At 37.3% G+C, this 26,081-nt stretch overlaps 1 protein-coding gene across 2 annotated transcripts in view; it reads right to left on the minus strand.

Moving 5' to 3' along the window:
- Positions 1-22,812, minus strand: part of CCDC178 (coiled-coil domain containing 178) — a 622,621-nt gene extending 599,809 nt beyond the window's left edge. For both annotated transcript variants that reach the window (XM_072604506.1, XM_072604507.1), the window contains exon 1: positions 22,697-22,812. The gene's annotated coding sequence lies outside the window, so the exon portion shown is untranslated. The remainder of the gene's footprint in view (positions 1-22,696) is intronic.
- Between the last annotated feature and the right edge of the window lie 3,269 nt (positions 22,813-26,081).

Here is a 26,081-nt window from a genome sequence, read left to right on the forward strand (position 1 = left end):
GAACTGTTTACATTCCTATATGGAAAGATAATATTTGTAACTCTTTAAGCTTTTCTCAGTATCTGGGTAGTTGGAAAGATTACACACATACACACACACACACACACACACAGATGGAGACAGAGAGCACAGGGTGAGTTGAATAGGATGGGATCATATCTAAAAAATAAAAGGGATGAGAGGAATATATTGGAAGGAGAAAAGGAGAAATGGAATGGGGCAAATTATCTCTCACAGAATATGCAAGAAAAAGCTTTTCCAACGAAAGGGAAAAGTGGGAAGGTGAGAGGGAAAAAGTGAAGCTTACTCTCATCACATTTGGCTCAAGGAAGGAATAACAAGCACACTCAATTTAGTATGAAAATGTATCTTATACTACAGGAAAAGAGGGGAGAAGGGAGTAAGCACAGTGGGGGGGGGGTGATGGAAGGGAGGGCAAATGGGAGGAGGGAGCAATTAAAAGTAAACACTCTTGAGGAGCAACAAGGTCAAAAGAGAGAACAGAAGAAATGAGGGGCAGGATAGAATGGAGGGAAATACAGTTAGTCTTACACAGCATGACTATTATGGAAGTCATTTGCAAAACTATACATATATATAGCCTATATTGAATTGCTTACCTTCTCACTGGCGATGGGTGGAGAGGGTGGAAGGAAGAGAAGTTGGAACTCAAAGTTTTAGGAACAAATGTTGAGAATTGTTTTTGTGTACAACTGGGAAATAAGAAATACAGGTAATGGGGTAAAGAAATTTATCTTGCTCCACAGGACAAGAGAGAAGATGGGAAAAGGGAGAGGAGGGGTGTTAATAGTGAGGGCACATTGGTTAAAGAGGCAATCAAGTTCAAGGCATTTTGGGGTGAGGGGAAGGGAGAGATGGGGAGAAAATTTGGAACTCAAAATTTTGTAAAAATGAATGTTGAAAACAAAATAAATAAATATTAAAAGTAAAAAAAAAAACACTTGAAAGTATAGGTATAAATGGATTTTTCCTTAAATTGATAAAAGGCATTTATCTAAAACCAACAGCAAGCATTATTCATGATGAAGATAAACTAGAAACCTTCCCAGTAATATCAGGGGTGGAACAAGGATGTCCACTGTCACAGAAATTACTCAATATTATATTGGAAATCCCAGCAATAGCAATGACAAGAAAAATTTTTAAAAAAGGAATCAGAATAGGGAAAAAGGTAATAAGACATCTTTGCTATAAACAAAACCATACATATGTATATGTATGCATGTATATACATATATATAGAGAGAGAGAGAGATAAACACACATATGCATGGCTATGGGGTGAGTGTTACATACAGACACACACATATAGACATATATCTCCAATAGAAGGTAAGCTACTTAGAGCAAGAGCTAGTTTTTGTTTTATCTTTGTATCGCCAGTGCTTAACAGAATGTCTTACATACAGCTGTTGTTTAATTAATGTAGTATTACTGTATTGAATTGAACTGAAAGATTAAATGACAAATAAATGAAAAGATGACTGAAAAGTTGCTTTCAAAGAGACAAGGAATTGGTATAGCTGGTTTCACTATAACCAAAGGCAAAAAGAAATATCAGCACGTTAGAAACTTGAGCAGTGCTCATGACCATTGGCAAAAACAACTAGCATGAGGAAAGTTAAAATATGTGCTAATATCTGTTGCAGAGAAAGAAGAAAAGGAGGGAGACAGAGAGTGAAGGAGATGGGGAGGGAGGTGGAGGGAGACAGAGGAAGAGGCAGAAGAAAGGAGGGAGGAAAAACATATGTTCACCACTAAGATATCTTAGTACTTGGTGACTTTAAGACAGAGAAAACATTTTGGAAAATATGGCTGATAGCTAAGAAATAAAAATGACCAAAGTCTTATATGTTACTGAGAATTCTTACACCTACGTATGATGAACACTTCTGTCGAGAAAATCAGAAGACCCTGCATATGGTATGCACCAAAAAAAAAAAAAAAACCATTATGAGAAATGAAACTTTCTTTTAACAGACAGGGAAATAGCTGGTTATCAGCAGCAGTCATTTCTGAATCAACTGTCTAGGGCACTCGGACTACCAACTTATCAGAACAAAGGTTAAAAATAAAGAGACAAAACTGGAGAAAAAAGTGAGAATATAGGATATACAATAAAACTAGCTTATTCTATTTTGCGATAAAACTAATTGTCAGGGACTTTTTTCTTACTCTTAAATAATTAAATGGGTCTACATTTTTATTAATTTGGATGTTCCACCCACTGAGGCAGATTACAGCTCATCCATGCCTCCCCATCCAATTGAGTTCCTGTCTAGGCACTCCCACAGGTTCATCACAGGGGAGCCATTTAATATACCATGGGCCTTCTTTTGTTATCAACAGGATACTAGTGAAATACTTGAGTTGTCTACCTGTTGACTCTTGCTGTTGCCTCATGACCAGCTTATCTCCTTTTTCCATCTTACACTTCCTTGGAGAAATCCTTTATTTCAATTTTTTTAAGTTTCTTATTTTAATTTTTTTATAGGCAGCTAGATATCACAGTGGATAAGAGTACTAGCCCTGGAGTCAGGGAAACCTGAATTCATATTAGACTTCAGACACTTACTAGCTGTTAAGCTAGTGGCAAGCCACTTAACCTGTTATCTACCTCATCTGTAAAATGGGTGTAGTGATAGCACCCACCTCACAGGGCTTCTGTACAGCTCAAATGAGATAATACTTGCATAGCATTTATTATAATGCCTGGCTAATAGCAGGCACTTAATAAATGCTTGTTTCCTTCCTCCTCCATATATTTTGCAGCCTACTCAGATCCATCAAACACATCTCCATTGCCCCTTATATGATACTCACTCTTATTCCCTTAAAGGTTACTATGCTCCACAAGTTAGAGATATTCACAACACAAGTAGAATACTAATATTAAGAGAAGGGTGCTTTGGTTCTTGAAGAGTTGGGGGTCGTTAAAGAAACTTTGCAGATTACTGAAGACAAGCCAGCCTAATCTCCTGCTCTTATCTAATTATGGGTTCAACCTAGTGTTCGTTTGTATTATCTGCCTCAAATATGTACACATGTATATATACACACAGCTATGCATATATAAACACAAATATATAGGCATATGCATATCTACAGATACACATATGTCTACACATGTGTATCTATACCTATGTGCATGCAAACATAAATAGAAATGCACATGCTCTGCTTATCGTCCATATAACTAACTGCCTGCCGTAATCTAGACAACACACATTCTTCATCTACTTGGTTTTCTTGGGTGAATGATTAGGAAAAATTCTTCTTAATGGTTATGGATCTTTTCCATACAGTTCTACAATGCAATCTTTTTCCACATAGCTCTACAAGATTCTATAATATTCCATGTAGCTCTACAAAATACAAAAATACAATATAAAATACAATATTCTATAATATGCCACAATACAATGAGTGCTGGTACACAGGAGTATCTTACAAAATCTCACCAATCAAACACCCAATAATAATTTAAGTGCCTAGTATATCTCTTTATGTTAAAAATTTGTATCAATTCCTTATGTTTTGTATATTATATTTTATCAATGATATTTGATATTTTCCACCTCTGCCATTTTTCTTCTAGTGATGTTTTTGATTTTGAGTAATTTTTAAACAAATTTTACATAATTAAAGCTGTCTATTGTATCTTCAATCCCTTCCTTAGGAGAGACTTTTCCCCCTGGTCACAGCTATGAAAAGCGTCTTCTAATTTTTTATAATAGTGTAAACATTTGACGTGCAGGTTACAAATCAAGTTGGTGTTTATTGTTACATATGGTATAAAATTTATGTGAAATTTTACAAGCCTACTTTCTGTGAAACAACTTTCCAGGTTTTCCAACCAAACAGGAAGCTCTTTTCTCAATACTTTTATTTTTATAGGTCATCAGTCAGTGATAAGTGTTTATTAAACACTATGTTCCAGGCTCACTAGGGATACAAAGAAAGGCAGAAGTCAGTCAAGGAGTCAACTCCCTCAAGGAGCTTACTTTCTAATGAGGGAAGACAACACAGAAAAGGAAGCTGAAAAGGGTGGGGAAGAGAGAGGAAGGGGAGGCATTCACCATGATAGAGAAGTCCAGGAGTACATACAGAGGGTAAGAAATGAAAGATTGGCAGACCTCCGTGCTCTCCTTAATTCAAACTTCAGAGAGGAGCTTTCTCCCCTCCAATAAGAGGGAAGGACCCCAGGGGCAAAGGATAGCGATAAGGCATGAGTTCCAGGGCTGATCTTCCAAGATAAAGAGATTTCTAGGGCATGATAGAGAAGTCCATCAGAATGTAGTCAGGTGGGAAGGGAAGAGATTGCAGGCTAAGACACCATTCTTAAATCAAAGACTACTATTTCACTGATTGACGTGTGTGTGTGTGTGTGTGTGTGTGTGTATGTGTGTGTGTGTGTGTGTGTGTGTGCAAATTTTTTTTCCACCAATACTAAACAGTTTTGCAGATCATGGCTTTGTAATATAGTTTAAGGTCTCCTAAGAAGGCTTTAATCCCTTCTTTCGTATTTTTACTCACTATTTCCCTTTAAGACTTCAGACCTTTTGTACATCCACATGACTTTGATTACAATATTGTCCCATTTTATAAAATATCCCCTTCAGTAACTGCACTGGTATAGCACTAAATGTATTCATATAGATAGTACTATAACAACCCTCACTAATAATTTAGTTGGTGTTTTCTTACTATCTCCCTACTTATCTTGGATTTCAACTACCTATAAGTAGTTGCTTTTTTATGCTAGCCTTCCTAGTCCAATAGTAAACAAAGGTTAAGTAGGAGTTGAATAATTCTGCCTTGTCTCTGTCATCCATTATATTCATTATATTTATTTTTGTACATATCTTACTTCCCACCCCAATGCAGTAGGCAATTAGCTCCCTAAGGGAAGTGATTATTCTGTTTTTTCCTTTGTAGCCCTAGCTGCACATAGCAGGCCATTATATCATTTAATGAATTAAATTCAGTTGAAAATTTTATAGGAATTGTAATTAATAGATTTGATAATGTAAAAATAAAGAATTTGTAATAAAAAATAATATTCAGTTTTTTTAAAAGAAGTAAATTTGAAAAAAAATTTGTTTAGTAAATAGACTCAAATGTTGAAATGGATTTATGATCTCATCAGATTGGAAGTTCCCTCCAGTAATACAAGTACCCATCCAGACCTTCTAAGACTGCTCAGATTTTGTTCATGTCATCCCAAAAGATCATTACAACACTCTAGAGTCCTTTCTTACTTTCTCCTAATATCCTAAAGATATCATGAAACAGAGCATTCAGAATATTTACCTGTCACCCCTTACCCTCACCATGTTAGCAATCCATTTTTTATTCCTGACACCTATTTTCCTGATGACATCATTTACTCTTGTTATTCTCTGAAGTTCCTTATTGGTTACATGCTGAAGCCTAGGCACATCCACCATGTGATTCTCAACTGACCTCTATATGGTGTTCATTTTCAATTCTTTGGAGATTGGTGTGTTCCATATAACAATGGTAAAGGATTGGTATTAAGAAGATGAGCAGTTGTTTCAGGTAGAAGTCTGGAGTTACCAAGGAACTCTGCAGTTTATTGAAGGTAACCCAGACTACCTTTTTCCTTCTGTTTAGATCTAGGTCTATCCCTGGTCATTGATTGACTTTCTCATCAGCACTATCAGGTGGGACATAAAACTGAAATGTATGCTTGCCAAACATATTCACCAATGATAGAGGAGATCCAATAGAGTCCAGGTTGAAAATGAATTTATTGTGGATAGTTTCTTTAAATGTTCCTCTTTACTGATGACAGTGTAATGTTGCATCAGGCTTTGGAATGCTGCAAAACCTATTAAACGAAATCCATTATTACTCAAAAGAGTTTGGTTTGACCATCTACGTAAGAAAGACCGAGTGGATGAGGAATCAGTCAGGCAACAAGGATTTACTGTTTACTATGTGAAAGGCCCTGTGGAAAGCCAAAAGCACTGACTCTGCCCTTGAGGGGTCCACATTCTTAAAAAGGAAGAATGGCACCTACTGAGTTGATGGAAGATAAAATGAAAAGAGGGTGGAAGTTAGCAACTGGAGGACTAGGAATGGTCTCCTCAATAAGGAGTCTGATCTGGGTCTGGAAGTAATACAGAAAAACAAAAAGAAACAAGTGGGGAGGAAGACCATTCAAGTCAGAAAGAACATCAGATCTATCAGCATTCTGCTCCAATATGGGTGGCTTAAGCAACCCCACTTCTCTGTAAAAGATCAAGACCTTCCTCTATAGCACCTTTCATCTCCTGTGGCACAAGTCCCCAGGGGGAAGGTGGCAAAGGGCTCTGTTTGGCTGAATTCCATCTGCCCCTAAGGGTCTTGAAGACTTCCACTTCTTTCCCCTCCTACCTGATCTCCAGCCTCAGGAGGAAAGAGGAGCATCACCTTCCTCTGGTAATGTGCTTCATCTCCTGCTGCTCATGTCTTTTGAAGGAAGGTAGCCAGAATAAAATGGAGTGACTTCTACCTATGCTAGTACAAGATAATTTCCAGCTGCCTGCCTGATCTCCCAGCTACAATATGGAGAACCTCCAGCCCAAAGATAAGAAACCTTCCCTTTGACCTCAGGCTTTCTATCTCCTGTTGTCCCTGATGCTTGAGGAAAGAAGACAAACGTTGTCAAGAAGAAGGACCTCTAGCTCCTGCTGCACAGGTTCACAACCTTCTATCTTCTGTTGTGCCAGGTCTTGCCTATTCACCATCCTTCAGAGAGAAGAGGAGTAAAAAAAAATCTGACCATGCTCCTGAGAGCCTTCCATCTTTTGTTACATTTGTCTGTAATCAGATCTCCAGGCTCCTTCAGGGAAGTGGAGAGGTGCCTTCTATTCAATAATGAGCATTCTCTCACCTTGTTATACCCTCCACATCCCAGTGATTCTGAACCCCTGCAGGTCATCATCCAAATCCATTTTCCCATCCCCCAATACCCAGTTCCTTATTTTCATCCACCTCAACCCTCCCACTCCAAAGTTTCAAATAAATGCCACTCATCCCTTTCACTGTGTCATCTGGAATACCTATTCTATAGGTAACAAATTTCCTTTTATCCAAATTCTTTTCCTTTCCCTCTCCTTCCATCTTCTAGCTATTACTGGATCCTGGCTTCCCCCAATGAGCGTCTCCCTGTCCAACCCTTTCTAGTATTGCCTTCAATATCACTCATTCCCTTCAATTCACTGGTCAAAGAACTTCCTGCAAGTCATCGCCACATCTAGTTTCTCCCCCACACTTTCATCACTCAATAATCTCTTCTCCTTTGATATCCATGCAATTCATATCTACCACCCAGACAAAGCCCTGCTAGCTGTTGGCTACAAGATCTGCAGGTCACTTCCTTTTTTTCTTCAATGAGTTTGGTACCTGGCTCAAAATTGTTCTCTTCTCACCAACTCCTGTACTTATTCTAGAGGATTTCAACAAGTATATTAATACTTTTTTAAATATTCTAGTCATTCAGTTCCTTGTTCTACTCATTTCCCATAACCTATTCCTCCACTCTTCCTCAGTGATATACAGAGATGGTCATATCCTTGATCTTTTCATCACTCACAAATGCACCACCTCCATGTTCAAGAATTCCAAAGTCCCCTCATAGTGTATTGGCTTTCCATCTCTCTCTCTCTGCCTCCCTATACTAAACTGTACTCTTCAACCACACTGTGACCTCTAATCACTTATCCCCTTAGTTCTCTCCCAGAACACCTCCTCTTTACTTGCCACTGTACCCTTTTTTCTCTATCTTGACCCCTTTCTTAACCAGTTTAACTCTACATTGTTTTCTTCTGAGTCTTTAGTCCCTTTATATCACCAATTGTACCCCACCAAGACTTCGCCTTAGATCCATCCATCATCCATCACCTTCATTCTTACATATATGCTGATGAACAAAGATGGAAAAAACCGTGTAACTGTTCTGATTGGGTTCATCACAGATTTGTTACACAACCTCAACTGAACTCTCACTAGTGCTAGGTTATTTCACTATACTTCCCTTATCAACTCTCTATTCCAATCTTCTACAGTAGCTCTTTCAAACCTTTTCATCATTCTTCAAGCCTCCCATGATTCCCCTTACCCTCATTTTCTCAGCTGAGAACTTAGCCTCATATTTTGCAGAGAAAAAACTGAAGCCTTTCACAATGACCTCCCTCTTTGACCTTCTTCCTCATTTTACACCACTCAAGTGCCTTCTGCCACTATCTTTCCTTTAATACTATATCACATGACGAAATGATCTTACTCCTTATCAAGGCTAATCCCACTACTTTTTCAAGCAATCCCATTCCATCCCATTTCTTCCAACAGATTGCCCCCTCTGTCATCCTCACTTTATCACTTTTCTTCAATCTGTCCCTTTCTACAAATCTTTGTCTTGTCTTTCTACAAATATATCCATGGCTTCCAAATCCTCAAAAGATCCTCACTTGATCCTTCTACCATGTCCAATTTCTCATGCTCTTTGTAGCTAAACTCTTTGAAAAGGCCATTTACAATTGGTTCCTCTACTGTCTCTCTTCTCACTCTCTTCTCAACCCTTTGCGTTCCAGCTTCCATCCTCATCATCCCTTCCAAAATTGCTCTCTACAAAGTTACCGGTGATCTCTGAACAGCCAAATGCAATGACCTTTGCTCAATCTTCATTCTTCTTGACCTCTCAGAAGACTTTGATGCTGTTACTCACTCTCTTCTCCTTGATGTTCTTTCTCTCTCTAGTTTTTCAGGATATCACTCTCTCCTGGTTCTCCTCCCATCAGATCTTTCTTTCTCAGTATCCTTTGCAGATCTTCACTGAATCATACCTTGTATGTGTCCCATAAGGTTATGGCCTAATTCCTCTTTTGCCTGTATACTACTTCATGTGGTGATATAAAAAAATATAATAACCAAGATGACAATTATTAACATTTCTGTAGAGTCTACTTATACCAGGTACTGGGCTGAGGGCTTTACATGTATTATTTCATTTAACCTTCACAAAAATTCTGCTGTTACTATCCCCACTTTACAGATGATGAAACTGAGTCAAATAGAGTTTAAGTGATTTACCCAAGGTCACATAGCTAGTAAGTACCTAGGTTAGATTTGAACTTAGGTCTTCCTGACTTCAGACTCAGCACTATCCACTGCTATCCCATTAGCTCTCATGAATTTAATTACTATCTCTATGCTGATGATTTGAGAATTTACCTTTCCTGCTCCAATCTCTCTGCTGACCTCCAATCTCATGTCTCCAACTGCCTTTCAGATATCTTGAACTGGAGGTCCAAAACTGAACCATTTTCCCACTCTTAACTTTCTAATTAGTGTAGAGAACAACACTATCCTCCCAGTCCCTCAAGTTAGCAACCCTTCACCCTTGACTCCTCACTATCTCTTACCCACCATGTCCAATCTATTGCCAAAGTCTTTCAATTTCACCTTTGTAACATCTCTCAAATATATTTCCTTCTCTCCTCTGACACTGCTACCACCCTAATGGCAGGTGCTCATGATTCACATTTGAATTATTGCAATAGCTTGCTGGTGGATCCGCCTGCCTCAACTTTCTCCCTACTCCAATCCATCCTTTATTTAGCCACCAAATTGATTTTCCTAAAGCTCAGGTCTGGCTATATAACCCATCAGTCACTCACTCCATTAGACTGCAAGTTCATTGAGAGCAGGGACTGGGTTTTTTTAATCTCTTTTTATATCCCATTGATTAACACAGTGCTTGATTAATACGTGAAGTAATAAATGTGTATTAACTGTGCCATACCCTGTCTTTTCTTCAGGCTTGGGGTTTTCCCATTGCCTTTTCCTAGACTACAACATCATCCTTGCTTCCTCCTGTTTGCTTCCATTGAATTGTAAGTAATTAATGAAGTACTTTGGCTTAGCCAACATCTTTATCTACCTGCATTGAACCTCTTAGGTATCTTCCCCAAAACCCTTCCAGTTGGTGATCATATTAACCAAGCAATCAAAAAAGTAACTCTGATACTGTTAATAAACTTCTTTTAGATTTTCATCATTTACAAGGTAAACTATTTGTTAGAACACAACCTCCATTTCTGCCATTCTTTTTTCTAAGCTAATAATCTTAATCTCTGAGTAGCTTATTATAAACTTCCTTCACATAGCTAATCATTTTAATCTCCCATATAAGTTTTAAATGCTATATTCTCTGAGAGGAATCCTAAATTTTTCCACAATGACTATTTCTGAAATTCCTTTACTCAGATTTTTCCTAGGGCAGGATAACAGCTGTCCTGATTTTTCTGCCCATTACAAGGGAAGGAATCCCTAACCATTAGCATGAAGTCTCCAGAGTATATCAGGTTTTGATTCATCAAAGTCTTCAAATGGTCTCTCCAAGAATGGTATCTCCTCAATTAATACAAAACACATGTTGTTAAACAAGAGAAGTCTCCACTTCATGTGAGTAACCAAGGTACAATTTAATAAAACCTGAAAGACTAACTCTCAGTATAATGTGACCTAGACTCAAGGTTGTTTCTCCTCCCTAGAGGTCTTCAAATTCTAAAAGGAAGGCAAAGAATCCAGGGCTTGCACTAATCAAATAACTGAATGGTCATTCAGTATTGCTTCTTTCAAGTTTCTTTAATGGAAACTTTTAAAATTTCAAAAGGAATGAAAAATGAGACAGAGGACACCAAAATAAAATAAAAACCCATAAGACTAATGTTCTATAATGTTTCTTTGCCCTCTAACTAGCACTACAAGCTGGAAATTGAGAGGACTTAATTTAAGACATTAGTTTCATGTTACTGTATTTGACTTTAAAGAGTTGTGCCTAAAGCAGCTTCCCACTCCATACTGGCTTACAATCTAATAAAAAATGTTTTGTAAAGGGTGAGGGGAAATGTACTTTTCTACATATGTTCTCTCTTACTTTAAATAAAAAATCAAAATTGAATCCTAGCATTGTTCTTATTATGATAGGTTTAAAATATTTTGTGGATATTTCTGCCTTTTAAAAATATTTTAAGTGCCATAACCCTATCCATTTATTGTTATTGTCTTATGGGCAGACATCTCAAAAATTAACACCATGACAATCAATTAACTTCCTATGTTTAAAAAGTGGGCAATTCTGGTCACTAACTGGATATGAAAATTTAAATGTTAATTTATCCAAATCAAATTTAATTTATCAGCATGACACATGGAAATAGTTAAATTACCCTAAAACTCCAAATGTTCCATTCCTCCTCACCTATTCTAATAATTATGCTTTGATTCTTAGAACTATCAAAAGTCAAGAATAATGTTGAAAGTTTTCAATGAGACAAATCAGTGCAAGAAAATAATGGGCTAGTGTAAAAAATGTGTAACTATCTGGAGAATAAGAAAATCAAAAATAATAATAAACATTAGGAATTTGTTACTTTAAAAATCATGCCAAGAGCTTTTGACTTTTTCTATGGAAATGATCAAATTAGGGGATGAAAGTACCACATCATAAACCAAGTAGTTGGCCGTTTCTGGTATCATTTTGCGCATGATCTCATGACAGACGACTTGAAAAACTGATTTAAATTAGCTTGCCTATGAAGAATGTCATACTGATAAAAGCTGGCTGAAATATCGAAAGCAGTAAGTTGTACAAACTGACACTGTACACAGTTTGATGGAAGTGTCGAGATCATGCCAGAGGGATATTAGATCAGGTCATCTTCAACATCATTATTACATTCTAAAAGAAATGAAGAAATTTGAAAATGATACTAAATTAGGATGACATACAGAACAGCTGCCACAGAAAATGCAAAAATAAATTAAGTGAATCTGAATAGGTTATGGAAATAAGAGGAAGTGCAAGATGACATTAAATTTAGAAAAGTGCAAACAAATAGAGATTTAAAAACTGTAATCCCAGCCAAGCACTGCCATCAGTAGGTAAGACAATCCTAGAATTGTCTTTTCAAGGAAAATCAGAAGGTAACTGATAACATTTTTAATGTGTTTGTATAAATTGGGGCCAATAAGATGTCATTTTGTAAATCACTTTAAAAACAATTGCATCATAGATGGGAAGGTGATAATTCCTCTTCAAATTTAATTCCATTCCACAAATATTTCTTAAGCACTTACTACATTTGAGGCAGCATGTCAATTGATAGAGAGCTGATCTTAGACTCAAAGTCCTGGGTTTGAGTTCTGACTCTGACACAAGGCACATTGCTCAACCTCTCAATGCCATAGATGACTTTATCGTTGCAGATCAGCTCTGAATCTGCATAGCCAGATTCCTCACTAGGAGTTTCCCACACAAATGAAATCCTAGGTCCAGGCAAAAAAAAGAATTGCTAGTAGTAGTAGATAGTACTGGGGATACAAATAAAATAATTCTTGACCTCAAGAAACTTCTATTCTACTCTTTACATAATTATCAAGACCCTACCATGATGATGAGGGCTGTTACAAATATACATAAATGCTTATATACATACATGTGTATATACATATATGTGTGTGTATGTATGTAGATATAGACATGCATACACTGGTACTTAGCTCTTGTCATCATGGCAAGGTTCTAATCATATATATGTATATAAATACGTGTTTAGTCATTTTTCAGTTGTTTCAGACTCTTCATGACTCCATTTGAGGTTTTCTCAGTAGAGATATTGGAGAGGTTTGCCATTTCCTTCTCTACTTCCTTTTACAGGTGAGGAAACTGAGGCAAACAGGTTTGAGTGACCTGCCCAGTGTCACACAGCTAGTAAGTGTTTGAGGTTAGGTTTGAATTCAGGAAGAGGAGTCTTCCTGACTGTAGGCCTGTCACTCTATCCACTGGACCACCTAGCCGCCCATATACGTAATATATATAGGTAAAACACATGTGTATATATATGTATAGATTTACATAATACATATGTACATACATGTATTTTTGCATTTACCCCTGGTCATTATGGCAGATTTTTAAAAATATATACATAATAAATTCATGATATATATAAATATGTATATATGTGTATATATCAGTGTCTGTGTATATCTCTCTCTGTCTCTATCTCTATATTGAGATAAGGAGAGAGATAAAGATAGAGATAAAGATGACAGAGATATATGGGGCAGCTAGGTAGTGCAGTGGATAGAGCACCAGACCTAGAGTCAGGAAGACTTGAGTTCAAATCTGAACCCAGATACTTACTTACATGTAACCTTAGGCAAGTCACTTAACCTACTAAGGGGCCTCTAGGCACCACAATGGATAGAACACTGATCCTGGAGTCAGGAAGACCTGAGTTCAAATGTAGCCTCCGACACTTACTTGCTGTGTAACCCTGGACAAGTCACTTAACTGCCTTAATAGAAAGAAATTCCTTTTAGTCAAATTTTACTGCCTAAATCCAAGTTCTAGTGGTTATTATCTTTTTACTCCCAGGAAATTCTCCTTCCTTCCTCAACGCTCAGTTCACAGTCCTCTCCACCACAACTTCTGCTCTCATATTTCATACTAATGTTCCCTATACACACTAACTTCCCAGGTCCTCACAGGGAAGATCATATACTTGATCTTGTCATTGCCTGAAAGCAGGATTATGCTGCTGAATGCTTTACAGACTCTCCAAAAAAAAAAAAAATATATACATACAACACACTATTAAGGTTAAACTAAGTTCATTAATTATATATTAATTTATTAAATAAATTAATTAATAATATTAATTATTAACATTCTCCATTACTTGAAGTCATCAACAACAACAACAAATCTAGGTAATCAACCAAGCCTTGACTTGTAGCATTTTCTAATTTCTGGGCTGTAAATGCTCACATCAAAATCTGACAATACTTTTGAGAGCCAGTACAAGCTAGCTCTAACACAGCCCTGTTCTATTTGATCAGTGTTCCTTGATCTCGAACTCTGAAATTCTTTTGTCTCACCATAGTCTTTTATCATTCCATCTTTCCCTATATTTTATGGCTCCTGACCCTGTTCTTCATCTTCATCACTATCTATAACCTTTCCACCCTTCAGTTCTTTTCCAGGCCAGAGCCCCTACACTACACTCTTTTCTTATCTCAAACCCTCAGTGAACCAGTTTAACATTGTACTATCCTCTACACTCTAAATCCTTCACCAGAGTCCATCTCTTTCATTCCTATTTATATGCTCTTGAATGAAGATAATGAATGAAGATAATGAAACCATGCTGACTGAGTCCACTGTGAATTGGTTACATCACAAATGCAACACATCCTTTTTTCCAAAGAATAAAGATGGTAAACCAAAGCAGTTTGTATTTGTGAACTATATACATGAACAATTATTTCCTTATGGAATGCATCTACTTAGTGAAACAGAAATTTTTGGAAGGTCCATTAAAATCCAGTTCAAATCAGAAAATAAGCATGCTTCTCAGGTTAGTTCATCATATTCCCAGCATAATCTTGGGAATACAAGTTTATCTAACATACCATAGTCCACTAAAGCTTTTAGCGGGGTCATCTTTTTCATACCTCCCTAATTCATTAACTACCCCACTCACCACATCAACTCCTCCAAATCTTTTCATACCCCACTACAGTGTTCAACAGCACCTCCTCCTCTACTCACTCAGCTCAGGAATTCACCTCATAGAGCATCCCAAAAAGAATATGGCCACTTGCTGAGATGTCTCTCTTCTCTAATTCTCATATATCTTCATCCCTTCACTCCTCTAACTCAGAAGAAGAGGTAGTCCTTTTCTCTGCCAACATAAATTCTTCTACTTGCACCCTTGATCCCATTCCATCTCATCTTCAGTAGATTTTCCCCTTCTATTATTCCCACCCTCTCACCAATCTTCCTTCTCTCCCCATGAACTGGCTCCTTTTCTCATTCCTAAAAACACACCCATGTCTCCAGCATTCTTAAAAAAAAAAATCTTTGTTTGATCTGACCATCATCATTAACTACAATCCTATACCTTTCTTTTTCTTCTCAACAAAATTCCTGGAGAAAATCACTAATACTAGATGCCTCCATTTAGTCTCTTCTCATTCCAAAACTCTCTGCCATCTGACTTCCAAACTCATCATTTAACTGAAATCACTCTGGCCAAAGTTACCATTGGTCCCTTCGCTGGCAAATGCAATTGCCTTTGCCCAACCTTCATCCTTCTTGACTTCTCTGCACCCTTTGACAATGTCAATAGCTCATTCTTCCAACTCCCTCAGCTTCCTCTCTCCTCTAATTGGATGAATGGAGGGTGGATCATTTAACTCCACTCAAAGAGCATGGAACCTGGTCTCTGCAACTCCACTTTCCACCAGCAGCTCTGCTTAGTCTGAACTCCATGGAACAAGACTCTGCATTCCCCCTTGTAAGAGCAAGCAAAGTGGGATTTTTGCCATTTTCTTTTTGGAGTTCAGTTTCCCAGGCTCATTGAAAACATCTGAAAGCTCAACTTCCTTTGAATTCTGATAGTTCACAGCTGTGCCAAGTCATATGGGTTGTGATGTCTTCTGATTCTGAAAACTATTTTTCAACTAAATTTCAAAATATTTCAACTATTAGTTGAAAACTATATATACTGCGAGGTTGGTATTTTGCTTTGTGGGTTGACTTATGAGAAAGACCTTTTGATTCCCTGTTCAAGACTCTAAATATCTGTATGTTCAGGACCCCCAGCTGCTCAAATGTAAAGGCTCTCTCGATCCAGTGGTACATGTAAAATGTATAGCGATGTTGCTTTGATTCAGGTAGAGTCCTGTCTGTTGGTCTTTATGCTAATTTCTCTGCTTGTGTTTTCTCTGTATATTCTCTACTTTTATTTTCTCTGACGTTCAGGGTGCTGACTTTCCCCCTGAACTAGTGAATGTAATTAAAGAAGATGGTTGACCCCTTAAAACTGCTTTTCTTTAAGAAAAGCAGATCCAAGAATCTATGCTAGTAGGTTATCCTGGGTGTGCCAGGGTGCTTGTTGTTACACCCCTCCCTTTCCCACTTCCTTTCATGTGTTGTCTTTTTCCATTAGATTATAAGCTCCTTGAAGGCAAGGACTGTCTTTTGTTGTCTTTTGTATCCGCAGAGGTTTACACGTGCCTGGAATACAATATGATGGGCACTTAACTAATGTTCAACATATCATATTGCAAATACTCTCTCCTCCCTATGGTTTTCATGACAATGTTATTTCCCATTTCTCCTTCTACATGTCTGCTGTTTTCTCAGTCTTCTCTGCTGGATTTTCATTCAGGTAATGTTCATTTTAAGTGTCCCTTCCCCTCCACATGATCTCTACGCACATGGTTCCAAGACCTATAGATCCAAACTTAATCTCTCTCCTGAGCTCCAGTCTTACAACATCAATTGCCTTTTGGACATAAACTGTGTAAATAGCATCTCAAACTCAACATGTCCATGACCGAACTCATTTTTTCCACAAAACCCTCCCATTTTCCAAACTTTTCTATTTTTATCAAGGGTACTACCACCCTCCCAGTCAGCTAGACTGGCAACCTTGATGTCATCTTTGACTCCTCACTTCATTCATATCCAGTCACTTGTTATTATTTCACATCTCTCAGATATGTCACCTTATCTCCACTCACACAACCCCCACCTTGGTGCAGCCTCTGATCACTTTTTATCTGGACTCCTGCAGTAGCCTTTCTTTTGTCCTGCCTCAAGCCTCTCCCCACTCCAATCAATCCTCCACTCAGTCAAAGTGATTTTTCCCAAGGAACAGGTCTGACTATATCACCTTCCTATGCAGTAAACTTCAGTGGTTCCCGTTATGCTATCAAATTTAAATTCTCCTTTAACCTTTCATAACCTGGTCCCTCCCTACATTTCCAGACTTCTTCCATTTTGTTCCTTTTCATACAGTCTAAGTTCCAGTGACACCTCTGGTCTGCTTGCTATTCATTAGACACCCTCATTTCCCAATTCTATGCCTTGTCACTGCATGTCCACTATGTGCAGAATACTCTCTTGACCTTCTTCCTTCAAGACTTAGCTCAAATTGCACCTTCTACAGTTCTCTCTCATTCCTTCCTACTCCTAAAGCCTTCCCTCTGAATTGACCCAAGGGGAATATATGTGTGTGTGTGTGTGTGTGTGTGTGTGTGTGTGTGTGTGTGTGTGTGTGTGTGTGTATGTGTGTATAGACACACACATATATTTTAAAGTATGCTTCACTCTGTACTCAGAATTGATTAATTCTCTCTCTGGAGGTGGATAGCAGTTTTCATCATAGGTCTTTTGGAATTGTCTTGATCAGAGTAGCTAACTCTTTCATAGTTGGTTATTGTTATAATACTGCTATTACTATATACAGTGTTCTCCAGGCTCTGCCCACTTCACTTCGCATCAGTTTATATAAGTCTTCCCTGATTTTTCTGAAACCATCCTTCTTGTCATTTCTTTTATCCCCCAAATTTATTAATTTGTTCTCAGTTTTCAATATTCACTTCCATAAGTTTTAAATTATCTATCTCTCCCTTCCCATTTCCTCCCCAAGAGAGCATGCAATCTTATATGGGCTCTAAACATGCATTCCTATTAAACACATTTTCACATTAGTCATGTTGCATAGAAGAATTATAACAAATGGGAGAAACCATGAAAAAATGCAAAACAAAACATAACAAAAAAGAAAATATTCTGCTTCATTCTACATTCTGATTTCATAGTTCTTTCTCTGGATGTGGATGGCATTTTGCATCATGAATCTTTTGGAAATATTTTAGATCTGTAAATGGCTAAATCTATCAAAACCAGTCCTCATACACTGTGTCTGTTACTATATATAAAATGTTCTCCTGGTTCTGCTTGTTTCACTCTGCATCAGTTCATATAAGTCTTTCCATGTTTTTCTGAAGTCTGTCTGTTCTTCATTTCTTATAGTATAATAGTATTCCATTACACTCATAAACCACAACTTTGTTGAGCCATTCCTTAATTGATGGGCCTCCCATCAATTTCCAGTTCTTGGCCACCGTGAAAAAAACTGCTATAAATATTTTTGTATATGTGAATCATTTTCCCATTTTTATGATCACTTTAGGACACAGTCCTAGAAGCAGTATTGCTGGGTCAAAGTGTATGCACATTTTTATAGCCCTTTGGACATAATTGCAAATTGTTCCCCATAATGGTAGAATCAGCTCACAGCTCCTTCAGCAATCAATTAGTGTTCCAACTCTCTCACATCTTCTCCAACATTTATCATCTTCCTGTTTTGTCATGTTAGCCAGTCTGACAGATGTGACATGGTACCTCAGAGGTTTTTTATTTGCATCTCTCTAATCAAGAGTGATTTAGAACATTTTCATATGATTATAAATAGTTTTAATTTTTTTCCTCTGAAAACTGTCTGTTCATATCCTTTGATCATTTATCAATTGGAGAATGACTTGTATTCTTGTAAATTTGGCTCACTTCTCTATATATTTTAGAAATGAGGCCTTTATCACATCACTCCAGTATCTTTGCTAAGAAAATCTCAAATGAAGTCATAAAGAATCAGACACAACTGAAGCAACTGAACAACGACAACAATTGTAATTCACTTCCACAAATATCTATTAATCATCTGCTTATGTGTTAGGCACTGGGGATACAAAAACATAAATCAAAACAGTCTATGTCTTCAAAGGGCTTATATTTTACTAGGGGAAAGTATATAAAGAAGACATCAACAGAGACTGCTTGAGACAAATAAAATAAAATTTTCTAATCCAGTAATCAACCTATGATATTGATAAGGATGGTCACACTATTTAGCTCTGAGTTGCCAGGTGTTTCCAAATACTCATTTGTTCTATTATCTACTTACTATACCAGCCAGCACACAGTAGACTCTTAATAGATACTAGTTGATTGACTGACTGCTATGATTGTCTTAGATACTCAATAGTCATCCTGTACTATTTATTTGTAGGGGATAATTGTTGTGGGGGGGGGGGGTAGTATTCCTACAGAATAAGACTCCAAAAATCCCTACTCTCTCACAATCCCACAAGAACCAGAAACCAGCTTGCAGGTGCTTAGGGATATGAAGGCAGATGGCAGAGACTATTTGGGCATAAGTGGGATGAAAAAATACAACAGTACTACATAACAGAAAGCTATACTGACATCAGGGGTCCTGAGAAAAGATTAGCAATGCTTTTGAGCATCATACATTTGGGCCATTAAGACTTAGATACCCATGCAACCATCTGTTTGTGAACAAATCTGTTATTTTTACCAGCAGGTACCTACTTTTGTGTATGAGAATGATGGTACAAAGGTGGTCTTGTAGACCTCTGCATTATTATTCTACTCACAGAAATAGATTCATATAGGCTCAATCAACATTCTCTTGTCTACCCTCCTTTACAATTACTAGCACACAATTTTACAGGAGTAACCAGGAAACTATTGGGGTGGGATGTGGTGGGGAGAGAAGCCTAGAAAGGAATTGAGAAAGGCTTGTTGTTTTTTTTTTAATAACTGCTGACATGTAGAGTGAGTTTCACTACAGTTTTAATGCAGGCAACAAATTAGAAAATGAAAACTAAGGTGCCAATTTGTGAAATTTGTTTAAAATAAAATTGTAAATTATTAGATAAAACGAACATAGCTGAACGTAGTACAAAAAGGTTGTCCAAAATGTCTAAAACACATCAGTTATTAACTTACATTTTCTACACAATGCATCTACAATGACTGCCAAAGGCAGAGAAAACTTAATGAAAAGTAAATTTAGTGACAGAAATGTCTCTCAAACATTGATTAACTATTTCTGCTGTCAAATTAAATATATTCACAGTTTAATTTTATGCAACTTTGAAAGGATTCAGTTTTTCAAAAACTAAATTACATGTAGAAGGTTACAAAGAAGAAAGCTTTTCTAAATGTTTTATATTTGAATAAAATTGCTTTGAGGTGTCTAACATTTATTGTTTCCTTTTTTCATTATTGGTTTAACATACCTAGGAACAGACTATTCTATATGGATCCAGAAGACAGAAAAGAACCAAAATGAAAAGGAGAAACATATAGCAATTCAGCTTATGAGAGTACTTCCTAACTGCTTCCCAGTGACATGAAATGGGATGCTCTACAAAGTAGTAAGCCTCCTGTCACTAGAAGCATTCAAGTAAAGGATAAGTTATTATTATTCACAAATGTTACACAGGGGATATCTTCCTATATTAGAAGAGTCTGGGTTATATGACCTTCTTTCTAATTCTAATTTCCTAGGATGATTTAATTTATTATATAAAAATATATACATGTATAATAAAAACAATAAAAATTTAATAATTGTTTTCATCTCTACAGAGACTTAATGGTTTCAAAGTGTTCTCACATAGGTTTTCTCATTTGAATCTATATTCAAGGGGAAAAAACCTATGAAGTTTTAAACAAGGTTAACAAAGGCTGGTAAAAATTTTATTTACTTGAAGTCTTACAAATCTAATCAAAAGCACTGCAAATGGATAAAGATGGAAGAGGTAGAAAATTAGCTAAACTATGCACCAAAGGAGACACCTTTGAGATTTGCTCTGTTATCCTGGTTGCTCTTCTCTACCAGGTCACTCTTTTTTCTTTCTTAAGTAGTTTAGCACCCAACCCCCAGACTTCTTCTCTTCCCCAAATGCTGCCTTTACACAGGACTTTGACCTTTTAGGTCCTGTACAAATCTAAATCCATGATCTTATCCTGAGTTTAAGGACATCAATTACACATGCCAAGTCCTCCTCAACCCCAATCACACTGACTTTCCAGTTCATCAGCCTCCTCAGTTTCCATCATCTCCCTCATTTCTCTCAACTCCCATGCACTTCAGTCACTCATAGGAATGTTCACTATCACCCACAACTGTTCATCCTCCATGATCAAAAAGGCCTGAAATCACGTCCTGCCTCTGACACTGGCTATCTGACCATGGCCAACTCACTTAACATCTCAGTGACTCAGGCAATTTTATTAGATTTTAAATCAGACCAGATGCCAATGGAGGGAACCCACCCTCCCCCCAAAAATCAGTTACAAAAAAAGCAAAATAGTTTCAGTGGTTATAAAACCATACAACCTATTGCAAGTCAGAAATATCAATACCGTGATTATTTATCTTTGCAACTCAAGCCCATATACACATCCTGCTGAGTGAAAGGCTAAACAACAAATAAAAACATAAGGCCCTTCAGAAACTAAGCCTAAATTAATGCAGATATACCCACCATCATGGAGCATCAGGGCACAATACACAAATCAGTGCAGTAATCTAGAAAAAGGAGAAGTATGGATTACATACAAACTCTCCATTTACAAATTTAATATCACAAACTAAGCAAACCAAATCGTCCTGACAGAAGACAGCTACAATTTATCCTACACCCACCACCTTCTATCTTCAGCATGATGTATCTACCTACTAGTGATGTTATCAATTACCTTCCTGGAAGCTTCAGAATCTAAGTAACAGTGATGACTGGAAATCTACCCCTCAAAATTGTCTTCCCTATTCCATAACCAGTACCAAAGAAGAGATGAAATTCTATAACACCATCGTGTGATTTCTGCAACCCAGGACACTCTGAACCTGGGTGATGCAGTGGTTAGAGCGCTGGACTTGGGAGTCAGGAGGATCCCAGTTCAAATTCTGCATGATTTACTTTCTTAGCCCTGTGTCTTTAAATGAGACACTTAATCTGCCTCATCTTCCTTATCTGTAAAATAGGAATAATAATAGCACCTGCCTCACAGGGTTCTTGTGATGGTCAAATAAGGTAATTAATTATAGGTAAGACAAAGAGCTATTATTATTCTATCTCCAAATGCTAGCAATTTTATTATTCTCAATGACACGTGTGCCTGCTCTCGCCAACAGAACAGCAGATTGCAAAGGATAAGTGGGTAGTTGACTAGAAAAATCTATCAATATCTGGTAGATGAGAAGGTTGAAATGGATGACCACTAATATCCCTTTCCACCTCTAAATCCTATGATCCCACTCCTAGAACACCATTTCATGCTGCACAGTTTGCTGATGGGACTTATAAAAAGCATTAGACAGAATTTTTGCCCTCTGGATGACAATCTACTGAAAGTTAGAAGACATTCAAAAAGTTCAGTAACAGAGATAAATAATAATTCTACACAACAGTATAAAAAATTTAACAGTGTAGCTGGAGACTGCCAAAAAATGGCATAGACATAAAAAGTGGGGTGGTGGCATGGGAGTTAGTTCAAAAAGAGGGAGAGATTAAACAATAATCGGAAGCATAGTCATGCTTTGCCCACAGCTGATACTGAACTCTAGAAGATCCTAGAGCTCCTCCTCAAGCAAGGAATTTGGAAAGAGAGAAATAGTAGCCACTCAGCGATCTTGGAATGAAGAAAGAGATTGGAGAAGGGTGAAGGTGGGGAGGGCTAGATAAAGAGAGAAAACAATTGCAAGAATCAGCTGATTTGGACAGCATGCGAATGGATAGATCAGAAGGCTCCAAGCTGGGAAAGGAAGGGGAAGAGCCTTCGTGATTTGTAGGCACTGGAGTACTTTCCTCTTCCCTATACCAAGGCATCACAGCGGCCCCATGCCTCCACTGTAGACTCCTAGCGAGAGGCTGCGCTTGGTACCTTGAGTGTGCGCTCCCGCACGCCGGGCACTGCGCTACTACTCACCCACAGGCTCCTCTATCTCCAACTCTCCTCCCAAGAAGTGCTACCCAACCCAGCCCGCCTGCCCAGCTATGGCAGCTTTGGGGAGGCGGCCGTGGCCCCTGCCTGCCGCCTCCCCCCGACCGCTCTGACGTTCGTTATTCCCGTGTCCTGGCAACAGCAGCGCTGCGAGAACCAGCCTCCAGCCCAGTTCCCCCTGGTCTGAGATCCCGCCCAGCATAGGTGCTGGGTCTGGGGAACTGCAATCTGCCTCCACCCGCTCACTGGCTGTACTTCCCCCGCCAGTCCAGCCCAGCAGAGTACAAGGCATAGGAAGCCGAGATCCTTCAGGCCATGGCCCCAAAACACCAAGGCTATGCGCTTCTACACTCCCCGCCCCCCACCCCCCAAATCCTGAGGCTCCCTGGGTTACCTGGGATGGCGAATTGTTCCAAAACCCATTTTGCTTAAAGGGGAGAAAGGACACATAGCTCCCCAACACTCCAAAGTTAGACCAAGAAAAGGAAATAATGGAAAAATTAAGTCCATTTCCGCCTACCTAGCGAGTAGACTGCAGTCACTGCCTGACTGAATCCTCATGTGACAGCCCTCTAGACAAATACTGCTACCTGAGCCAAGAAGAGTACAAATAACTTACAGATTTTTAATATGATTTGGTTTACCTTCTGCTGTGAACCAGTGATCATGGAAGAGAGAAAAATAATACTAATAGCATTAACATGGCGTCTGTGTGACCAATGTTTTACCAATATTCCATTTGATCCTCACAACTCTATGAGGTAGGTTCTGCTATTACCCCTATTTTACATTTGAGAAAACTGAGTCAAACAGCGGTTAAGTCATTTGCCCATTGTCACAGCTAGTAAGTGGCTTAAACTACGTTTGAATTCAGGTCTTTCTGACTGCAGGTCCAACGCTCTACCAACTCCATCACCTGCATCGCCTCAAATATTACCTCCTTTGAATGAAAGAAATGTCTTTCACTTTTTTTTTTTTTTTTGCTTGTTTGAGTCCTAAATAAGGAATCAGTGGTTAATGGTCAGTATAACTGCCCGGGACAAAAGGAACGTGAACAACATTAATCAGTTCCACTGGGATTAAAAATGAATGTTGAATAATCAAGAAAACCACCTGGACCCTGCTACCTCCAAAGCAGCCTAACCCCACTTCGAGTCAGTGATAATAGAGTAAATAAACTACATGTGATGAAAATATAGCCCATATTAGAGTAAAATATGTGTGTTCAGTCATGTCCAACTCTTTCTGATCCCATTTAGGATTTTCTTGGAAAGATACTGGAGTGGTTTGCTATTTCCTTCTCCAGGTCATTTTATAAATGAGGACCTGAGGCAAAGCCTTGGGGATTAAATGAGCTGCTGGGGGTCACATAGCTAGTAAGTAACTGAGGACACATTTGAACTGAGTCTTCTTGACCGGAGGCTCAGTATTCTATCTACTGCACCACATAACTGCCGGGAATAAAATCTTAACTAGTAATGTGTCAACTTCTGTCTCATTGATTAGTTTCTTTATTGATTCTCTAGCGAGTTGCTAAGGAAAACATATTGTCCACTGTAAAGAAAGATTGTTGTGTATCCTCTTTATCAGTTTAGACCTCAAATTTCTCTTGCCTTACTACAATTACTAGGACTTCTGGAATTATATCAAATAGGGAGCATGGAAATCTTTGCTCTATCCTTGTATTTACTAAGAAAGAGGCTCCTATTTGGCCATTACAAATATTAATAGTAGATTATTTTATTCTGTTTTCCTTTCCTCTTTCCCTTTCTTGGCCCCTCTTTTCTTCTTATACCTTCCTCCCAAATACCTGCATTTTTAATATAGTTGTTGATAACTTTGGATTTCTTCACTTGAGAACTATCTGACCACATACTATGACCACTTATCCATTGGGGAATGGCTCTTATTTTTTTATATATTTGCAGCAATTCTTTATATAGCTTGGATATTATTGAAAAATAATTTTCTATGAAGTTTTTTTTTCAAAATTAATTGTTTTCCTTCTGATTTAAGTTGCATTTATTTTGCTAATCCAGAAGCTTTTTAATTTGATATAATCAAAAATGTTCATTTTATCTTTTATGTTATTCTATCCCCTTCCTTTCTATTTCAAATATTTTAGTTTCATCCACATATATTTATTATGTTTAAAAGAGAGATTTCTATGCCTCTTTTTTTATTTTAACAAATGAGTGTTGTATTTTATAAAAATGATTTTTCTATTTTCTTGATACAGTCATGAGGTTTTGCTTTATATGATAAACAATGCTAATTGTTTTTCCTAATCTCAAATCATTCTTGAATCCCTAGTATAGATGCAACTTTTGTCATAGTGAATATAGTTTCTAGATATATTGCTGTGGCCTTTTATTTTCCTTGAAAATTTTTTAAATCTATATTCATTAATGATATTGATGAATAGGTCTCTCTGTTTTGTTTCTTCTTGGTCTGGATGTTAGTACTATATTTGGGAGAGTACATACCAAGGAGCATGGCAATATGCCTCTTTTTAAATTATTGATAACAATTTTAGGAACATATGGTTAATTGTTCTTTAAACATTTGTGAGAATCTATTTTTAAAGTCATGTAGGAAAGGACTTTGTTTTTCCTTTTTTGATTCATTTGTTACTCATTCAATATCTCAGGGATAGGGATTAAGATTCTTTTGCTGTTTGATTTGTTATTTTATAGCTGTAGGTAATTATGGATTTCCTTTAAATTCCTGTTTTTGCTGATATGCCTTTCAAAAGTTTTATTTATTATTAAAGTAGTCTTTGTATTTTTTTTCAATCTTATTTTGGTTTTGTTTAATTTGCTGATTTGGGGTTTTTTTAAAAAAATACATACTCCATTCACTAAATATCTCTTTTTCATTTCATTAATCTATGTTTTCAGAGATATAATTTTTCTGTAAAAATTGCTTTAGCTACATTCTAAGTCATTTTGGGTATGTTGTCTTGTTAACAAATCTCATTATCAGTCCTAATTATTCATTCTTTTGATGCTTTGGTTTTTGACCAATTAAATTCAAATTAACAACATTGATTAAGCACTATATATACATATATATATATATATACAAACATATATACGTATATATATACATATATATACGTCTATATATACATATATAGACGTATATATATATATATATAATGTACTGTGCTAGGTACTTGGAATGTCTCTCTTCCTCTCCAAAAAAATAAAAAATTCCTGATTGACTTCAAGGAGATTATATTTTATGCAGGGGAAACAATATATGCTACATAAATAAATACATAATTTATGCAAAATAAATACAAATTAGTTTCAAGAGCAAATCCTAAAAATTGATGGGGGTGGAGGTGGGGTATGCATAGAAATAT

Source organism: Notamacropus eugenii, chromosome 4 (genome assembly GCF_028372415.1).
Source record: "Notamacropus eugenii isolate mMacEug1 chromosome 4, mMacEug1.pri_v2, whole genome shotgun sequence".
Lineage (NCBI taxonomy): Eukaryota > Metazoa > Chordata > Mammalia > Diprotodontia > Macropodidae > Notamacropus > Notamacropus eugenii.